Raw genomic sequence first — 17,186 nt, 5'->3', positions numbered from 1 at the left:
AGAATCCTGCTAGGCCATGACTGCCACTCCTGCAGATGTCATCAAGCTATCTTGGGACTGGCTGGAGGTCTTTCCCCACTATAGAGGTGCTTGACTCAATCTGGAAGGTCAGAAACTGGCCACTGGGGGCCTGGAGGCACACTGCAGGGCACAAGGAGGGCTCGGGAAGTAGGGGGTGGGGTGGTCTGAACACCTGGGGCCCAGGGCCCCAACCGAGGCCTGCACTGGATGAAGGACTCATTCCTGCTTTGCTGCAGAAGGAATGACTTTACACTATCCCTCCAGGCCCACTTTCCTCGTTTCTTAGAGCGTACCTTCACCCCTAAGGCCACCCACATTCTTGTTAAAGCTGCCAACATAATGTGTCTTAGACCCCTGGCTGTACCTGTCAGCTTGGCTTCACAGCTCAGACCCCTCAAGGGCTCCCTGTAACACTGTATCCAAGGCTCCTCACGACTCCATCTCACCCGCCCACCAAACCAGCCCAACCTCCTTCTCCCACAGTGCACTGCTAGTCAAATGGAGTCCCCAAGGCATGCAGATATGCCCCGGTCGCCCGGAGAGATGCACCAGCCCTTCCTCCAAACATGTCCTAGCCCCGGTACTTGGGGACAGTTCACAGTGGGTTCAGCTGTCTCTTCATCCTTCCACGGCGACCACAGCCCCCGTGGCAACATATGCGCCCTTCCTTTCCGGTCGGTGTATCTCAGCACCCACCCTGAGCAGGTCTCTGACTGCAGAGCTTCTGCTCTGACCCTGGACTCCACGGCTCCTGGAGTCACCCTCTGTGAGGACTGTCCAGCCCTCAGAGCAAAGGGTGAGTGACAAGAGCTCGGGAAAGATGAACTCCGTGCTTTCTCTCTGGGATGCCCACTCAGGCCGAGGCGGAGCTCATTAAGGAGCTCTCCTGGGTCGGGTCAAAGGGCCACCCAGCACTGAGCTCCTCTCCCCTCCACAGGGCAGAAGCCCCTCCTCACCACACACCTGCCCTCAACAGCTGTCCTGGGTGGCAGGTGCTACAATGCGGGGGGATGGAGTGCACCCCGCCCACCTCCCACTCCCGGTCTCTCCACCACAAGGGTGGTCACCTGGGTGGACATTATCACTTGCCTGGGAAAGGGGTGGCATCGGCCATCCCACTAGCTCAGAAGGCAGGTGGGGGGGCAGAAGCCCCCCCAGCCCCGCATCCCCCCCACGCTGCTGCAGCCGCTGGAGCAGCCAAGGGCACCGTCCGCCCTACACAGCTCTGCTTTCAAGGTCACAGCGCCGCTCCTGACCACAGCTCTCAATGCCACTGCAGCACAGCAGAGCTCTGCAGAGGACAAAGATTCGGCTCCCCTGGCAGGATTTTATTAAGAATAAGCAGGCAAATCATTATGGAGCCTTTTTATTTCCTTGCTGCTCATGGCTCAGCAATATTCTTGTAATCTTCTGGTAGTTTAGTCTCACATGATTAAGCAGGGAGATACTTTTTTTTTTTCCTTTTCAACCAAATGAGGGAGAGAAAATTCATTGCTGAGCCTTTACCAGGAGACGCTAGAGAGAAAACTCCAACTCTTCCTGGGCCTCTGTTGGGCACCAGACAAGGAATCTGTCCCAGTCCTTGGGCCCGTCCATAGGCTCCTCACCACTGGCCACTGCGTGAGTTACCCTCCCCAAGGTCACAGGGCTGGAGGCGGTGGGGCTGGGACATGAGAACCAATCTGATGCCAGAGTCGATGCCCCATCCACTCGGCTGTGCTGGCTTATGTAAAGCAGCAAAGCAGCAGGGCAGGGGTAAGGTGGCTGGGTAGTCAGGATGGCTGCACACAAGAGGCGGGCGGGCTCTGGAAGGGTGCGAATCAGGGAGAAAGGGAGCTCCAGGCAGAGGGGAGAACATGTGCAAATGCAGAGGTGGGAGATAAAAAGCTTGTGAGAGGCAACAGGAGGCCATAGGCCAGGTGGCCCTGGCGAACCCACGTGGAGACCCCTCAGCCTGAGCTTCGTCTCAGGGAAGACAGAACCCGACAGTGTGTGAGGATGGGGGTGAGTAGCAAACACCATCTGGGCTCTATGAGGCTGTCGGGTGGACTTAAACCAAAGCCCATCTCTGGGTCGGCTGTGGAGGCAGGGAGGGGCACAGAGAGGAACAGGGCCAGGGCAGCAGCAAAGGCCACGTGGCCAGGCCAAGGAGCAAGAAACTGCCCCTGTGGGCTCATAAGACAGTCTTCATCCCACAGGAGTCTACGGGCAATTGCTCTCACAGGGCAATCCCAGTACTCCGTGGCAGGGTGATGCTGGGCAGGCCTGTGACCAGGCAGAAACGCTGTGGCTTTGTGGTGGCTAGCAGGAGCAGCCCAGAGGCTGTGCGGGGCATGCTTGGGCTTGCACACTCTGGGGGCGAGCCTGGGAGCCAGCCGCCATGCTGCGAGGAAGCTAAGGTGCCCGCGGGAGGGAGACCGCATGGAGACGCCCACACGGCAGGGAACTGGGCTGCCAGCCAACAGACCCGAGAGCGAGACGACTTCAGATGAAGTGCTGCAAAACAGAGACACACTCTCCCCCCAGGCTCTGCTCACATCACAAAAACCATGAGTGACGGCGACATTCTCCTTGTCTCGAGACAGTAGGTTCTGGAAGGGTTTGTTGCACAGCAGCAGGCAGTCAGAGCCAGAGGCCTGAGCTTCAGAAAGGAAATGTATGCTACTGTGGGAGAAAGGCCTGCAGAGGTCAGACTGGGTGGGAGTCAGGCCAGAGACGGGGGATCTTGGTGAAAGCAGGGATGGCAGGGCCGAGAGGAGAGGGAGCAGAGGAAACAGGACCCAGGGACTGGTCAGATTGCAGGGACAGCCCAGGATGCCTGTCATCTGGCTTTGGGACCAGCAAACAACAGAGCCGTTCCCCGAGCCCAAGTGAACTGGACGAGGCACAAACACCAAGCAGTCGCGCTGGATTCAGGTCACCTATAAAAACCTTCTTCACAATTGTCGGAACAAAGCATAAGCACCAGCGCTGTGTTCAGAGCAAACAATAGCCATCATCCCATCTCGTAAGCTCAGCATCTGAGCTTGTTTTCCATTGTGGGTCCTTCCTCCCCCATGCAACAGTTACCTTCTCTCTGTGTGTGTGTGTGTGTGTGTGTGTGTGTGTGTGTGTGTGTCAAAGTCTCACGGTCGCCCAGGCTGCAGTGCAGTGGTACACTCACAGTCACCGCACCCTCAACCTGCTGGGTTCAGGCAATCTTTCCACTTCAGCTTTCCAAGTAGCTGGAACTACAGGCGCGCACCACCACATTCGGCTAATTTTTTTATTCATTGTAGAGACACAGTCCCGCCAGGTTGCCCGGGCTGGTCTTGAACCCCTGGGCTCAGGCAATCCTCTCGCCTCTGCCTCCTAAAATGCTGGGATGACAGGCATAAGCCACCACACCTGGCAACAGTTACCTTCTTACCCCAGTTGAGCTGTGGCCTGGGGTCTTATGCACACACAGGCAACCAGAGGAACTCAGTCTTCCACACCCTGGGAATCCTACCAGCACAGGATACACTGAACGCTGCCCTGCACAGTCTGCCACCAGTGTCCATCTGGACCTCACCTGTCGGGGCCACTCACTCACCACCCCCCACCACAGACTCCAGGCCCCACCCGGCAGGTCCCAGGTAAATTCTGTGCATTTTGGTGGCTTCTAGGTAGCTTCAAGGGACAATGAGGCTTCTCTATCCAAACAGCAGACACCTATGTGGGCTTACTCTGTACCAGGCCTGTGCTGGGCACGGAATTCGCAGTGAGAGGGCAGACGTGCAGCCCACACCCAGTGGTGGAGCTCAACGGATACACACACCTACAACGCCAGACAACGAGGGTAGAAGGCTCCAGAGATACCCACCACAAGCAAGGCTGCTCTCTGCTGGGGAAACCACAGTGACCTCCCGAAGGAGATGGCGTTTGGGCTGGAGATGGGGGATCAGAGGGAACAGCATTCCTGGGGAGGCGCCGGATGGAGCTGTGGTGATGTGAGGCTGGGGTGTCTCTGTTGGCATCCTTTCCCCCCGTCTCCGCAGCTCCACATGATGCCACATCCACCCAGGCATTGAGGTCAGTGCCTGCAAGGACTCCTGGGTCTAGCTTGTGCCCGGGTCGTAGGCCGGAAGCCGAACAGGCTGCGTGCTCTCGACTCCTGCTCTGACACTGCCTGCCTCCATGAAGGATGCCTCTCCTCCCTGTCCTTCCACAGCGGGTACAGGCGTAGGCATGCATGTGCGTGGGGAGACTGCTGGAAGGGCCAGAAACAGGGCAGGCGGGAGGCAGAGCAAGAAATGAGCCGCAGACGTAGTGGAGGCTTTGCCAAACCCTGGCAGAAGGTGTGCCCCCCACTGGCTAGCCCCTCGCCGAGCCACAGCCCTGGCCCGCAATCTGCTCTCGGCTGACGTTTCCCGCCCACACCAGCTCCTGGACCAACCATGGGGTCCTGCCTGGGCCTCCTGGGGTCCACGAAGCCGGGCTTGGGACACAGGCAGGGAGCAGGGGAGGCAGGACAGAGCTGGTGTAACTCACGCCGTTTCTAGGCCGCCCTGGTGGGCTGCCCTCCTCTCAGATGCCTGTGCTTTCAGGAGTGCAGACCCCATGTCAGGGAAGGGCCTCTGTGGCCCGGGCCCACAGCCCCCATCAGCCAGGCCCATCTCAGGATCTGTCTGCGCGGGTGGAAGGTGGGCCCCAAGGCTGAGGCAAATCTGCGTCCTTGGTCACAGGCCAGCAGCCCAGGCCTAGCATGGGCCTGGCTGACTCAGCTGTTTCATCGGCTCAGTTTCCAGAACAGAGACGGGGATTGTGAGGTGAGTGCTGGGAAGAGCCTGCAGAGGGACTCGTCCCTTAGCCTGCAGCTAGGAAGGAGGCCAGGTGACCCTGGCCCAGGGTCCCTGCTGCACAGGGCTTTGGGGAGGCCTCCCTAATCCCTGCAAGCCACAAGTCCTGCATCACCAGCCAGCCTGTGGGGCGCGTGGTCCCCAGGCCCTGTGTGACGAGAGGACAGGTAGAGGCACCAGCTTGCATCTGTCTGGGCCTGTCTCCCTTGGATCCTGTTTCTGTAAAACGGAAAATCCAGCCCTATCCTTCCTGAAAGGCAGATGAGCCTGGGAGCTGGGCTCCCCCCTCCACACCCCACCTGCCACCTGCGCTCGAAAGGCAGTCCCAGATCCGGACACGCAGCTTCCGTGGCTCCCACCTGAGCCCAGAAGGGCTGGCTGGCACGCCGTAGGCTAAATGAAGCACGTGAAGCATCCCATTTCAAACCAGTTCCCCAAAGACTCAGACAGTAATTAAGAAATATGCAAAGCTCTACCTTGGACACTTTAATTAAGTGTGCTAATTCCCTCTGCCAGAGGATGCTCAGCTGCTGGGCCTCACCTAGGGACCCCGGGAAGATGGAACAGACAGGGCGGAAGAGAGGAAGGTGTGGGCGGAAGGGGAGGGAGGGAAGGACCGGCAGGACAGAGGGGCAGGCTCCTCTGTGGTTCTTTCCCCTGCACTGCTGGGAGGCTGGTCCGTGCCTGACCCCCTGGCTTCCCCATTAGGTGCTCCTGTTTCGGCCAGGGACCCAGGAAGCCCATCCATCAGAGCAAGTGTGTCCTAAAGAATCCCATCCGCGTAACAATCCATGGTCAAGGGCAGGAAAAGGAAAGGCAAAATAGATACAGGCCCCTGTGACCAGGAAACCTAAGACTCCAGACCAGGAGGGGCAGTCCCCCGGGTGTTCCGCCTAAACACCTTCAAGGCAGTCCTGTGGGTTCCGGGGACACGACAGCCTGCTGGGCTCCACGTGGTAGCTGCCTGGGGATTGGAAGGTTCAGCTTCAGTTTCCCTTCCTATACCAACACCCCAGCCCCGTCTCACTACTTTTCTCTGAGGCTTCACCTTTAACACAAAGAGGTAAGTTCCAGGAACACAGGCTGCCAGCGGTGCAGGACGGGGCAGGACTGGGAGAAGCTCCACCCTCAGGTGCCCACCAGTGCCCCTTGGCAGCCAAGAGGGGGCTCAGCCACCCCTCCTGCCCGACGCAAGGTGGTCTCATCCTTGGTTTCTTCTTTCCTCTCAAGCTTCCTTTCTGTCCTTCCCTGTCCCTGGGTTTCCTGAGGTACAATTGACACACAAGAATTGTATATGTTCAAGGTATACAGCATGGTATTGTGATATACAGACAGTTGACCCCTGAACAATGCAGGGGCTAGTGGTGCTGACAACCCACAGTTGAAGATCCATGTTGAGCTCCCCAAAACCTTTCGAGTAGCGAGAATTACAGATGTGCGCTACCAAAACTTAACGAACAGGCTTCTGTTGACCAGACTTAGCAATAACAGTTGATGATCACTGTTATATATGTTATACGCTATATTCTTACAATAAATTGAGTTGGAGCAAAAACGTTATTGAGATAATCATAAGGAAGAGAAAATATCCGTACTCCCACTAAGTGGAAGTGGATCACCATAAAAGCCTTCATCCTCCTGCTGAGGAGGAGGAGGAAGAGGGGTTGGTCTTGCTGTCTCAGAGGTGGAGGAGGTGGAAGGGGAGACACCCTCAGTGTAACTTCTGCTGAAAAACACCCGCCTGTCAGTGAACCTGCCCAGCTCAAACCCATGCTGTTCAGGGATCAACAATACGGGGGGGGGGAGATGAAAAAACCTGAAATTTCTTGATAAACAATTGTGTATTTATTCTTACATGTTTAAACTTCGGTCACCTTCAAAGGACTCCCCATTAGATGCAATACAACTATCGAGATGCTTTTTCCACTGCTGAAAACAATTTCTGAGCTCGCCCATTTGGATGCCTTTAAGGGCTTCTGCCATTTTTTGTTTCGCCTCTTCCACGTGGGCCAGATATCTCCTTTTGAGGACTGTTTTCATCCAGGGAAACAAAAAAAGAGTTGCTCAGGGTGAGATCGGATGAATAGAGAGGGTGGGGCATGAGGGTGGGGCTTTTTTTTTTTTTTTTAGAGTCGGAGTCTCACTCTGTCGCCCCGACTGGAGTGCAGTGGCACACTCACGGCCACGCCAGCCTCAACCTGCTAGGTTTCAGCGATCCTTCTGCCTCAGCCTTTCGAGTACCGAGAATTACAGATGTGCGTGACCATGCCCGGCTATTTTTTTTTTTTTATTGTGGAGACGCAGTCTCGCCCAGTTGCCCAGCCTGGTCTCGAACCCGCGGGCTCAGACAATCCACTCGCCTCAGCCTCCCAAAGTGCTGGGATGACAGGCTGAGCCACCGAGCCTGGCTGGCCATGCCATTTTTAGTGAAAAACTACTGAACACTCAGTGCGGTGTGGGCAGGTGCACTTATAAATCCCCCATCATGAAATGGGCAAACACACTGAAAAGATCTCCAAAAATACAGAAATTCACTGAAGCCAAACACAGCATCTCACAACCACACTAGCTGCTGGTACACTGACGCCGAGAGGTTCCTAGAACCCTTATCTAGCAGAGGAAGCCTATACTACAAGGAGCCCACCCTTCAAAAGATAATTCCAGTTTCTGGGGGTCCCCCTTGCATATACAGTCATGTGTCACTCAACACTGAGGATAAGCCTTCTGTTTCTGCTTTCCTCAGCCCTCCTGTCTATAAAGCCCACTTCCTCTGCTCAGCTCATCAGAACATTCATTCTATTTTACAGAATGAGGTGTTGCCTGATTCTAGAATCACAAATAAAAGCCAATTAGGACTGTAAACTGGATTTGTTGTGATTTTTTTTCTTTTGATAGATATTAATGTTAAACTCAAACACTTTATTCAAATCACATTGACACAAATTATTTATGCTCACCATAAAAAAAGAGAGAGAAATGCTTTGTTGGGTGATTTCATCCTGGTGCGAACACGGCAGAGTGTGCTTACACAAATCTAGACAATGCAACCCACTACACACCTAGGCTACATGCTACAGCCTGTTGCTCCTAGCTACAAACCTGCACAGCATATCACTGTACCCCGTACTGTTAGGCAATTGTAGCACAGTGGTACCTGTGTATCTAAACATATCTAAATAAAGAAAAGGTACAGTAAAAATGTGGTATGAAACAGACAAAGTGAACAGAGCTTGCAGGACTGGAAGTTGCGCTGGGTGAGCGAGTGAGTGAGTGAGAGAGAGGTGGATGAAAGTGAAGCCCTGGGGCGTTAGTGTCCACTACTGCAGACTCTAACTACTGTACACTTAGGCTACACCAGGTTTATATAAAAATATTTTTTCTGGCCGGGCTCAGTGGCTCAGCCTGTCATCCTGCGTCTTTGGGAGGCTGAGGTGAGTGGATTGCCTCAGCCCGCGGGTTCGAGACCTACCTGGGCAGCAGGACCTCATCTCTACAATAAATCAAAAAATCAGCCGGGTGTGGTGGAGCGCCCCTGTAATTCCGGCTACTAGGAAGGCTGAGGCGGAGGGATCGCCGGAGCCCGGCAGGCGAGGCTGCGGTGGCCGGAAGTGGCCACTGAGTTCCAGTCTGGGTGACGGAGTGAGACACCGACTCAAAAAGAAATAAATAAAATAAATTTTCTGGTTGGGCTCAGTGGTTCAGCCTGTAATCCCAGCACTTTGGGAGGCCGAGGTAAGTGGACTGTCTGAGCCCGCAGGTTCGAGACCCATCCAGGCAACTTGGCGAGACCTCGTTTCTACAATACATCAAAAATTAGCCGGGTGTGGTAGCGTGAGCCTGTAGTTCTGGCTACATGGAAGGCCAAGGCAGAAGGATCACTGGAGCCCAGCAGGTTGAGGCTGCGGAGGCCAGGAGCGTGCCACCCCACTCCAGTCTGGGCGACAGAGTGTGACTCCAACTCAAAAAAAAAAAAATTTTTTTCTTCACTAATAAATTAACCTTAGCTTACTGTAACCTTTTTTTACTTTATAGAGGGTTAACTTTGTTTTAACTTTTTAACTTGTAATAACACTTAGCTTAAAACACAAATACGCTGTGCAGTACACAAAAATATTTTCTTTCTTTCTATCCTTATTTTTCATTTCATTTTATTTTGTTTTTTAGAGTTGAGGGGTCACACTGCTGCCTGCTGGAGTGCAGGGGTGCGATCATAGCTCACTGCAACCTCGAACTCCTGGTCTCAAGCAATCTTTTCACCTCACCGTCACGAGTCACGGAGATTACAGGCATGAGCCACTGCACCCAGCTTATGTCCTTAGTCTATACGTTCTTTTTCTATTAAAAAGGCTTGTTTAACTTTTAAAACTTTTTTGTTAAAAACGAAGACGTAAGCACACACATGAGCCTCGGTCAACGGGGTGATTATCATCAGCATCCCTGTCTCTTCTACCTCCACATCTTGTCCTCCTGGAAGGTTTTCAGGAGAAATGACACACATGGAGCTGTCATCTGCTGTGATCACAACGCCTTTTTCTGGATACTTCCAGAAGGACCTGCCTGAGGCTGTTTCAGAGTTAAATTTTTCAATAAGTAGGGACATACTCTAAAATAACAATAAAAAGTGTGGTATCATAAATAGTAGGTGACACAAAGTTTTGAGCTCCATTATAATCTTGTGGGACAACCTTCATGCATGTGGTCCGTTAATGACAGAAACATCATTATGCTGCACATGACTAGGTAAGTATTGTGCAATGACCACAATCAAGCTAGTTAACATATTCATTACCTCACATAGTTAGTTACTGTGTGGGGGTGGAGGTGAGAATACTCAGGACCTATTCTGCCAAACACAGAAAGACAAAAGTTGCATAATCTTTCCTACATGTGGAATCTAAAAAAGTGAAACTCATACAAACAGTGGTTGCCAGGGGCCAAAGGTAGGGAAAATGGGGAAGTGGTGATCAAAGGGTACAAAGTTATCATTATAAGACCAGTAAGTTCTGCAGACCCGCTGTACAGCATGGTGACTCCAGTTAACAGTGACGTATTGTGTACTTCATTTTCAGCCACTACTCTTCACCTTCCAATGCCCCAGGTTCAACCTGTGCTCCAGTCTCGACCCAAGCCCTTCCCTCCCCCAGAGCCCCATGAGCTCTCAGGACACTGCCAGTCACCCCTGCCCAGCCCACACTCTGATTCTAAAAGGCGCTGGAGCCAAGAGTCAAACCCAACTTCAAAGTCAGGCAGAGGGGAACCGAGCACAGTGGCAAGCGGGGAGGGGCTATGCCATCAGGCATGTGACTGCTGTATACACATACTTGCACTTATTTAATTGCCTGGGTGAACGCGCTCCATTTTTCCCAAACAGGATTACGGATGACTCATGAAAATAAGGTTTGAAGAGATAATTGTTCAAAACAGTATCAAAATATAGTAGCTGTATATCAATAACCATGTTGAATAGCTTCCCAACCCCTTTGGACACTCCTATAACCAAAGACACACAAAATGCACAAAATAATAATTTTTAAGCCACTGGACATCAGGCAATGATGACCCAAGAGAGACACAAAACAAATGAGGTGAGCCCCACAGATCTCTGCCCTGAGAAAATCTCAGTGGGGACCCAGGTAGAACCTAGTGGACACCCTAGGTGGAGGAGACGGAGCTGAGAGTCAGAGAAAACACGACAGCTACAGTTCACAGAACAGAATGCCAGAGGGTAGGAAGATGCACTGAGAGGGGACTGCAGAGAGCTGCAAAGGGTCCCCTCTCGAGTCTTCAGCTGAGCACTGATCAGCAAATGTGTGTGAGGAAACTACCCGAGACTGGGGAAAGACTGCCCAAATGGACAGAGGAAACAGGACATAGCAACCACACGAGGCTGGAGACGCACTTGTTCCCACCAGCCAGAGTGGAAAGCCTCATCATTCATGGGCGGTTGGGGATGGTACTCAGAAGGGCTGTACCTCACGGTGAGTAATATTTGGCCATACACTGAGTGTTGCTCTGCGCCCAGTAAACAAATCTTAGGTATATTTATAGGAAGACAAAATCAACCCAGTATACAACATGGCAAAATCACAACGTCTGGTATCCCATAACAAATTATCAGGCATGCAAAAAGGTAAGAAAATAGACCCATAAATAGGAAAAATAATCAACTGAAACTAATCCCAAATTGACACAGATGTTAGGACTAGCAGATACAGACATTAAGAAACAGTTATTATAATACACAAAGGTGTGGAAGGTTTTTTTTAAAGGCAAAAATCAAATGTCTAGAGATGACACCTATAATGTCTGAGATGACTAGACAGATGTGACATTGCAGAAGATTCACGAACGTGAAGACATAGTGATAAAAACTAAATGAAACACAATGAGTAAAGAATAAAAATAGGCCAGCCTCGGTGGCTCAGCCTGTAATCCCACCACTTTGAGAGGCTGAGGCAAGTTGACTGCCTCAGCCCATGGGTTTGAGACACACCCGGGCAACTTGGTGAGACCTCATCTCTATAATAAATCAAAAATTAGCTGGGCGTGGTAGCGCACGCCTGTAGTTCCAGCTACTTGGAAGGCTGAGGCGGAAGGATCACCTGAGCCCAGCAGGTTGAGGCTGCGGTGGCCAGGAGAGTGCCACTGCACTCCAGCCTGGGTGACAGAGTGAGACTCCAACTCAAAAAAAAAAAAAAAAAAGAATAAAAATAAAGGACTAGAACACCAGTGAGCTGTGGGATGATACCAGGTGACCTAACATACATGTCATTAGAGTCTTTGAAGAATGAAGTACCTGCAGAATAAAGGCAGGGACAGAAAAAAATATTTGAAGAAACAATAACTGGAAAATAGTTCAAATCTGAAGAAAATCTGAGCAAAAATGTGAAGAAGACTTATTATTTAAGCCTCTCTAAAAGATCATTGACTGTTTAAACCAAATTAACAGCAACATATTGGATCACAGACCTAAGAAAACATAGTGTAAAATCTTTGTTACTCTGTCAGAAACTACATAGACCAGAAGAAAATGAATGGCCGTCTTTGATGTACTAAAAGAAGAACACTGTCAACACAGAATTTTAAATCCAGCAAAGGTCTTTCAAAAATGAAGGTGAAATAAAGACAAACAAATGCTGAGATAATTCATTGCTAGCAGACCTACAAGATGAAGCTCCTTGGGCAGAAGAAGTCAGATATGCACACATACTCACTTACATCACACCTGGCCAATTCATGTACTTTAAAGTTCGACAGACCTGGGTTTGAATCCCGGTTCTACCTCTTATTTGCTGTGTGATCTCGGGTTGGTTACTATCCTATCTCTGCAGCTCAGCTTCCTCATACATGCAATGAGGACAGAAATGCCTATCTCACAGAACTGATGTGAGAACAATAAAAAGTTAAAATTGGGGAATCTGGGTGAAAGGCATATGGGAAGTCTTTGTACTATTCTTGCAACTTTTCTGTACGTTTAAAAGCATGTCAAAATTAAAAGTCAAGGAAAAAAGGAAACATAATGATTATTCTAATTATGTACATACATCCATGTCACTCAGACTTCTGGCACACTTAGGAAATGGCTTGTTTTGATTACTTAAACATTCTGTTCAACATGAAATCTTCTTGAGGAACTGGAATATAACTGTACTTGGCATCAACTTGGACTTCACGGAGGAACAGGACTTAGCTGGGTCCTGAGAACTGCTGTGAGCTCTTCTAATCACAGGGCAGGGAATGGAAAAAGCCTGGAGAGATCTGCTCAGTGGGCAGGGCCAAGTGTAACCACCATGTATGCACGTGCACAGAGACACATGCAAGTAGGCACATACATGCACACACACATGCTCAGGTCAGAAGGCTCCAGAGGGTCTACTGTATATGCAGCAGTATATCTGGTGTCTTAGCTGTGAGGTCTGAGAGTCAAGGACACACCTGCAGGGTTTCTTGGAAACACCCTGAAATCTGTCCCTTGGCTTGTGTGAGCTGCAGAGCTCTCCCCATCTATGGTCAGCCTACCCAGGGCCTAGATCCTCTCTGCCTGATAGAGTCACCTCACACATCCTTGGCAGTTTCAGAAAGGTGCAGGGTCTGCCCTCCAGGACCCATGAGCAACACTTGTGCCAGACAGTCTTGAGTGCCGGCCACCCTTCTCCTGTTGCTCAGGGAGCAGGAGCCCACGTGCACAGGATACACGGTCACCCTCTGCCATGGCTTCCCTGGAGAGCCAGACGACTCCATTTCAATTGGCTTGGGGTTCAGCCCACCTCCGGCCAGACCCTCCACAGGTCAATCATGTCCACATGTTTGAACAGCCGTCTGGGCAAGGTGGAGAATTCGCAGTGAGGACTCGTGTGTTATGGAGGAGGCGGCTACGTTCCCACCACCAGCTGATCTTCCAACAAGGCTGCTGTTAATGCAGCTTGGCAGCTTATTTATCTAACTAATAGGCAGCCCTGGCCATCCCACCCACGTGGATTTGCCAAAGTAATACACATGCTCATCTTCTTCTTCCCAAGGTTAACTGCCTGTGGTGTTGATGTTAAAGCCTCAGTAACAGTAGAAGGTTGGCTAGTTGAGAACGGGTGGACAGAGTGCTGAGAGCACAGCTTGTGTTTCCCAGGTTGTCAGCTGAGGTCCAGTCGGAGGACCTGTGACAAGGCCACTGGACCTACAACCTCCACCCCTGGGACCACACTTGTGCAGGCAGGTGGAGAAGGCCTCCAGACGGCAGGCTGATGGAGACAAGGTGTCGTCCCAGAGGCCCAGCCCTGCCCAGAAGAGCCCTGGGCTGGGTAACTGTGGGGCTGTCAGCTAACCTTGGAGGCGCTGTGGTCTCCTCAAGCACAGGGGCTGCCCAGCACCTCTACAGCCCAGCTTCTCTTCCTGTCCCTGCACATACCCCATGCAGCCCACTCATGTTCCTTGTGCTATGACGAGGAGGGGGGAACAGGCCCGGCCCCTCCAGAGCCAGCGGGTGAGGAGACACAAGAGGGAACGTGGACTTCTTGACTTCCTCACTCAGTGAACAGGAAGAATCTTCCTCCTGCCCTCTGACGGCAGGCTCGAGGTCACCTGCTCAGGCTCACTCAGGAGTAGGGATCACCTTTCCGGTGAAGTTCAGAGATGATGACCAGTATCTCTGGGGTGAAGCATGCACTCTGGATCCCAGGGACTCTGGGCTTGGGAGCATGCATGGGGCTACCTGACAGGCAGCGAGGACCAACATGGCTTCAGCCCCCATGGACCAGAAGCTGCTGGTTAGGCGTCGGGGCGGCCAGAAGCCAGACTGGAGGAAGCAGCAAGAGGAGCGGGGTTGGTGCTCAGGTCTGCCCCGCCCTTGGATGCCTGGGCACCGGGACAAGAAGAGGGCTGCCAGGCTCACCCCACCCTCTGCTGCAAGCTCTAGGACCCTCAGGAGCCGTTCCCAAAGCAGCTCCACAGATGGTAGGAGCCACAGAGGATGACAGAGCAGGTCTAGTTAGAGGAGATGAGAGGCCAGAGTGGACCCACAACCCACAAGTGGGCAAGGGACCACTTGCCCAGGATTACACAGCACCAGGCTCATGTCCAGACACTGTCTCTTGGTGACAGTCAAGAGCACAACTTCAGAGTTTGCTCTTCTTCCTCCTGTTCTTTGCACCCATAAGGTTGCCAGCCAGGCCCTGCCTCATGAAGCCCCAGGGAGCAGCAGCGAGCAAACTCCACCAAGGCCAGAAACCTGGCTTCTAGAAGGAACGCGGATGGGACCGGCCTCGGAATGCCGAGTCATGACAAGAAGTGCCTGGAGAATGCCTGGTCCAGTCTTGCATGCGACAGAGGGAAGACCTGTGGCTTGGGACGCAGGAGAGTTGGCTTGGGGCCATACCAGTAAAGAACAGGAAGAAAGGCCAGTAGCAGGTCAAGACCCAGATCTGAGCCCCATGGATGCTCTGTGGGTTGGACCTTGAAGTGACCCCAGGTTAGGGTCCAACCCGCAGAGCACCCATGGGGCTCAGACCTGGGTCTTGGTCAGCCGCTTAACCTGGGGCAGGTCCCAGCTCCTCCTGCAAACTCCAACTCAAGATGCAAGATGAGGGCATCTCTAAGGCATCTCCTCCCCGAAAAATCCTCACCCTATCTGCCCTAGCCATCCGTTGCTGTGTAACGAACACCACCAACTTAGTGGCTGAAAACAACCTACATTTATTATCTCACAGTTTCTGTGGGTCAGGATTCTGGGCACAAGTTAACTGGGCCCTCTGCTCAGGGTATCACAAAGCTGCAATCAATACATCAGCTGGGCTGTATTTCTTTCTGGAAAAGAGTCCTCTTCCAGGCTCATGGGTCATCTTCTGAGTTCATGTGGCTGTTGACAGACTCAGTTCTCTGTGATTGCAGGACTGAAGTCCCATATCTTGTGGGCAGCCCATGGGGCTGCTCTTATTCCCTTACAGTTCCCCCCCAGTCCCCTGCACACAGCCCCTCATGAGTCTCCCAGCACGGCAACTTACACCAGGGCCAGCAGGTGGAGTCTCCTGTAGAAGCAATCATGGGAGTGACCACCGCTGCCTTATAATGAAACCTGATAGAAGGAGGAGACCCCAACACCTTTGCCATGCTAATTAGAAGCAAGTCCCAAGTTCCACCTGCACATGCAAGAGTGTGACTCCCTGGGTCCCCTCAGGCTGTGTCACATGCTCCCTCTCAATACCACCTTCACTCTCCCCTACTGTGTGGCCTCCACCCTCTCCTACTGTGGTAGGTGGGGCTGATCGCCCAGGACAAAACCCCTCAGGTCTCTGCAGTGTGGCTGGCTCTCCCAGCCGGCTTGGCAGAGGCTACGGGTGGGTAGGGGCTGAACCCTGCCACGTCTCCTCCGGGCAGTTGCACACTGCTCCGCCCAGGGCTCCGTGTCACACCCAGCCCTCCCCCAGATGGAGGTGGACGGATGAGCAGACACCGCCGTCCAGGCCAGAAGTCTGGCTGAGAGCGGCCTTTTGCACGTGATGAAGGCAGGAGAGAAGCCAAGTTCTTGGTCCAGCATCTAGTGGTTCTTCCCTCTTCTGAGGCAAGTGGGCTAGCTGGGCATCTTCTCAGGTCTCTAATTCACATTCTAATCTGGGCAGCGGCCTGCAGTGTCTGTGCTGAATGCGGGGGAGGGGAGAGAGACTTAATGAATCCGAATGGGGGAGAATTTCCAGATCCTGATGCGGTAAGTAGGATCTGTTAATATCCTAAAAATAATTTGGGAGTGGTTTCTCCCTAAGAAGAAACCCTTCTCAGAGGCATCCTGTACTCAGAGATGAGCAGAACTAAGCAAAGATCTCTCAGCCCCAAGACCCTACCCGACTCTGCCCACAGCAGCCCAGAGATAGACTGGGAGCATGCAGGGTCACAGGGGCACAGCCAGCTGGCCTGGGAAGGGAAAGACAAGGCTCAGTATCTCCTCAGAGCCAACCCTGGCAGCAGCGAAGCATGAGCTGATGGTCATCCTCCCTCAACCAGAAGGCAAGGCAAAAGCCACCCTCCCCACCAAGTCCTGCTCTGCTGGCTGGAGATCCTCGCCTGGCCCTCTCATCTGGCCATATCATCTTGTGCTCCCATACTCAAGTGGTTCCCCAGGGAATCTCCAGCCTTTAATCTGATGGGTCAGAATCCCGGGATGGGCAGGACCCCACCTAGGGCTCAAACCACCGTGACTCTCAAGGCCCCTGTGCACAGCCAACAAGCCTGGAACAGGGGCAAGCCTGGTGTGAGGGCTGCGTCTGGTGGGAGGCAGCACGTCTGTGATCGTCTCTCTCCAGTCTCAGGACCTGCACAGGTCTCTCTGCCCTGTTTTGGCTTCCCCTGCTGGTCCCTCCTGGCCCTTTCCTGTGACTGGGCAGGGAAAACATACACGAAACCTGTGTTCTAAATGCCTCGCTTACTCTGTTTGGTCTGTGCAGTGTTTCCTTCCCCTGCTCATCCACAGGGGCAGAACAGAACATTTTCTCTTTCTCCGAAACAGCACAAGCCCTCCAAGATGGAGAGGTTCTCTGTGTCTCTAGGAACCCATCTCTGGGGTGCTGGCCACAGTTGCAGTTCTCCAGTTCTGATCCAGGAGCAGTCCTGCCCCTGCCTGCCCCAGGGTTGGAAGAAACGGGGGGACCCACGGGGGCTAGAACAGGTCAAAGCTGGGCTGAGCTGCTGTGGCTGCTTCCAGGTTGGTTTTCCTCTGGGCCGGAACTCTGGGCTAGGGAGACACCTCTACGGAGCGCCAAGTTGAAGGAATGGCTCTCCTGGCCCACCCTGACCTCACACAACTGGCAATGCTCAACGGGGCCAAGGGTGGTGACGGACAAGTGCTGTCATCACTGATGATGT

This window comes from Carlito syrichta, unplaced genomic scaffold (assembly GCF_000164805.1).
Source record: "Carlito syrichta isolate Samal-C Ts95f unplaced genomic scaffold, Tarsius_syrichta-2.0.1 Scaffold303058, whole genome shotgun sequence".
NCBI classification, from domain to species: Eukaryota; Metazoa; Chordata; class Mammalia; order Primates; family Tarsiidae; genus Carlito; species Carlito syrichta.
This window is presented reverse-complemented; position numbering follows the sequence as displayed.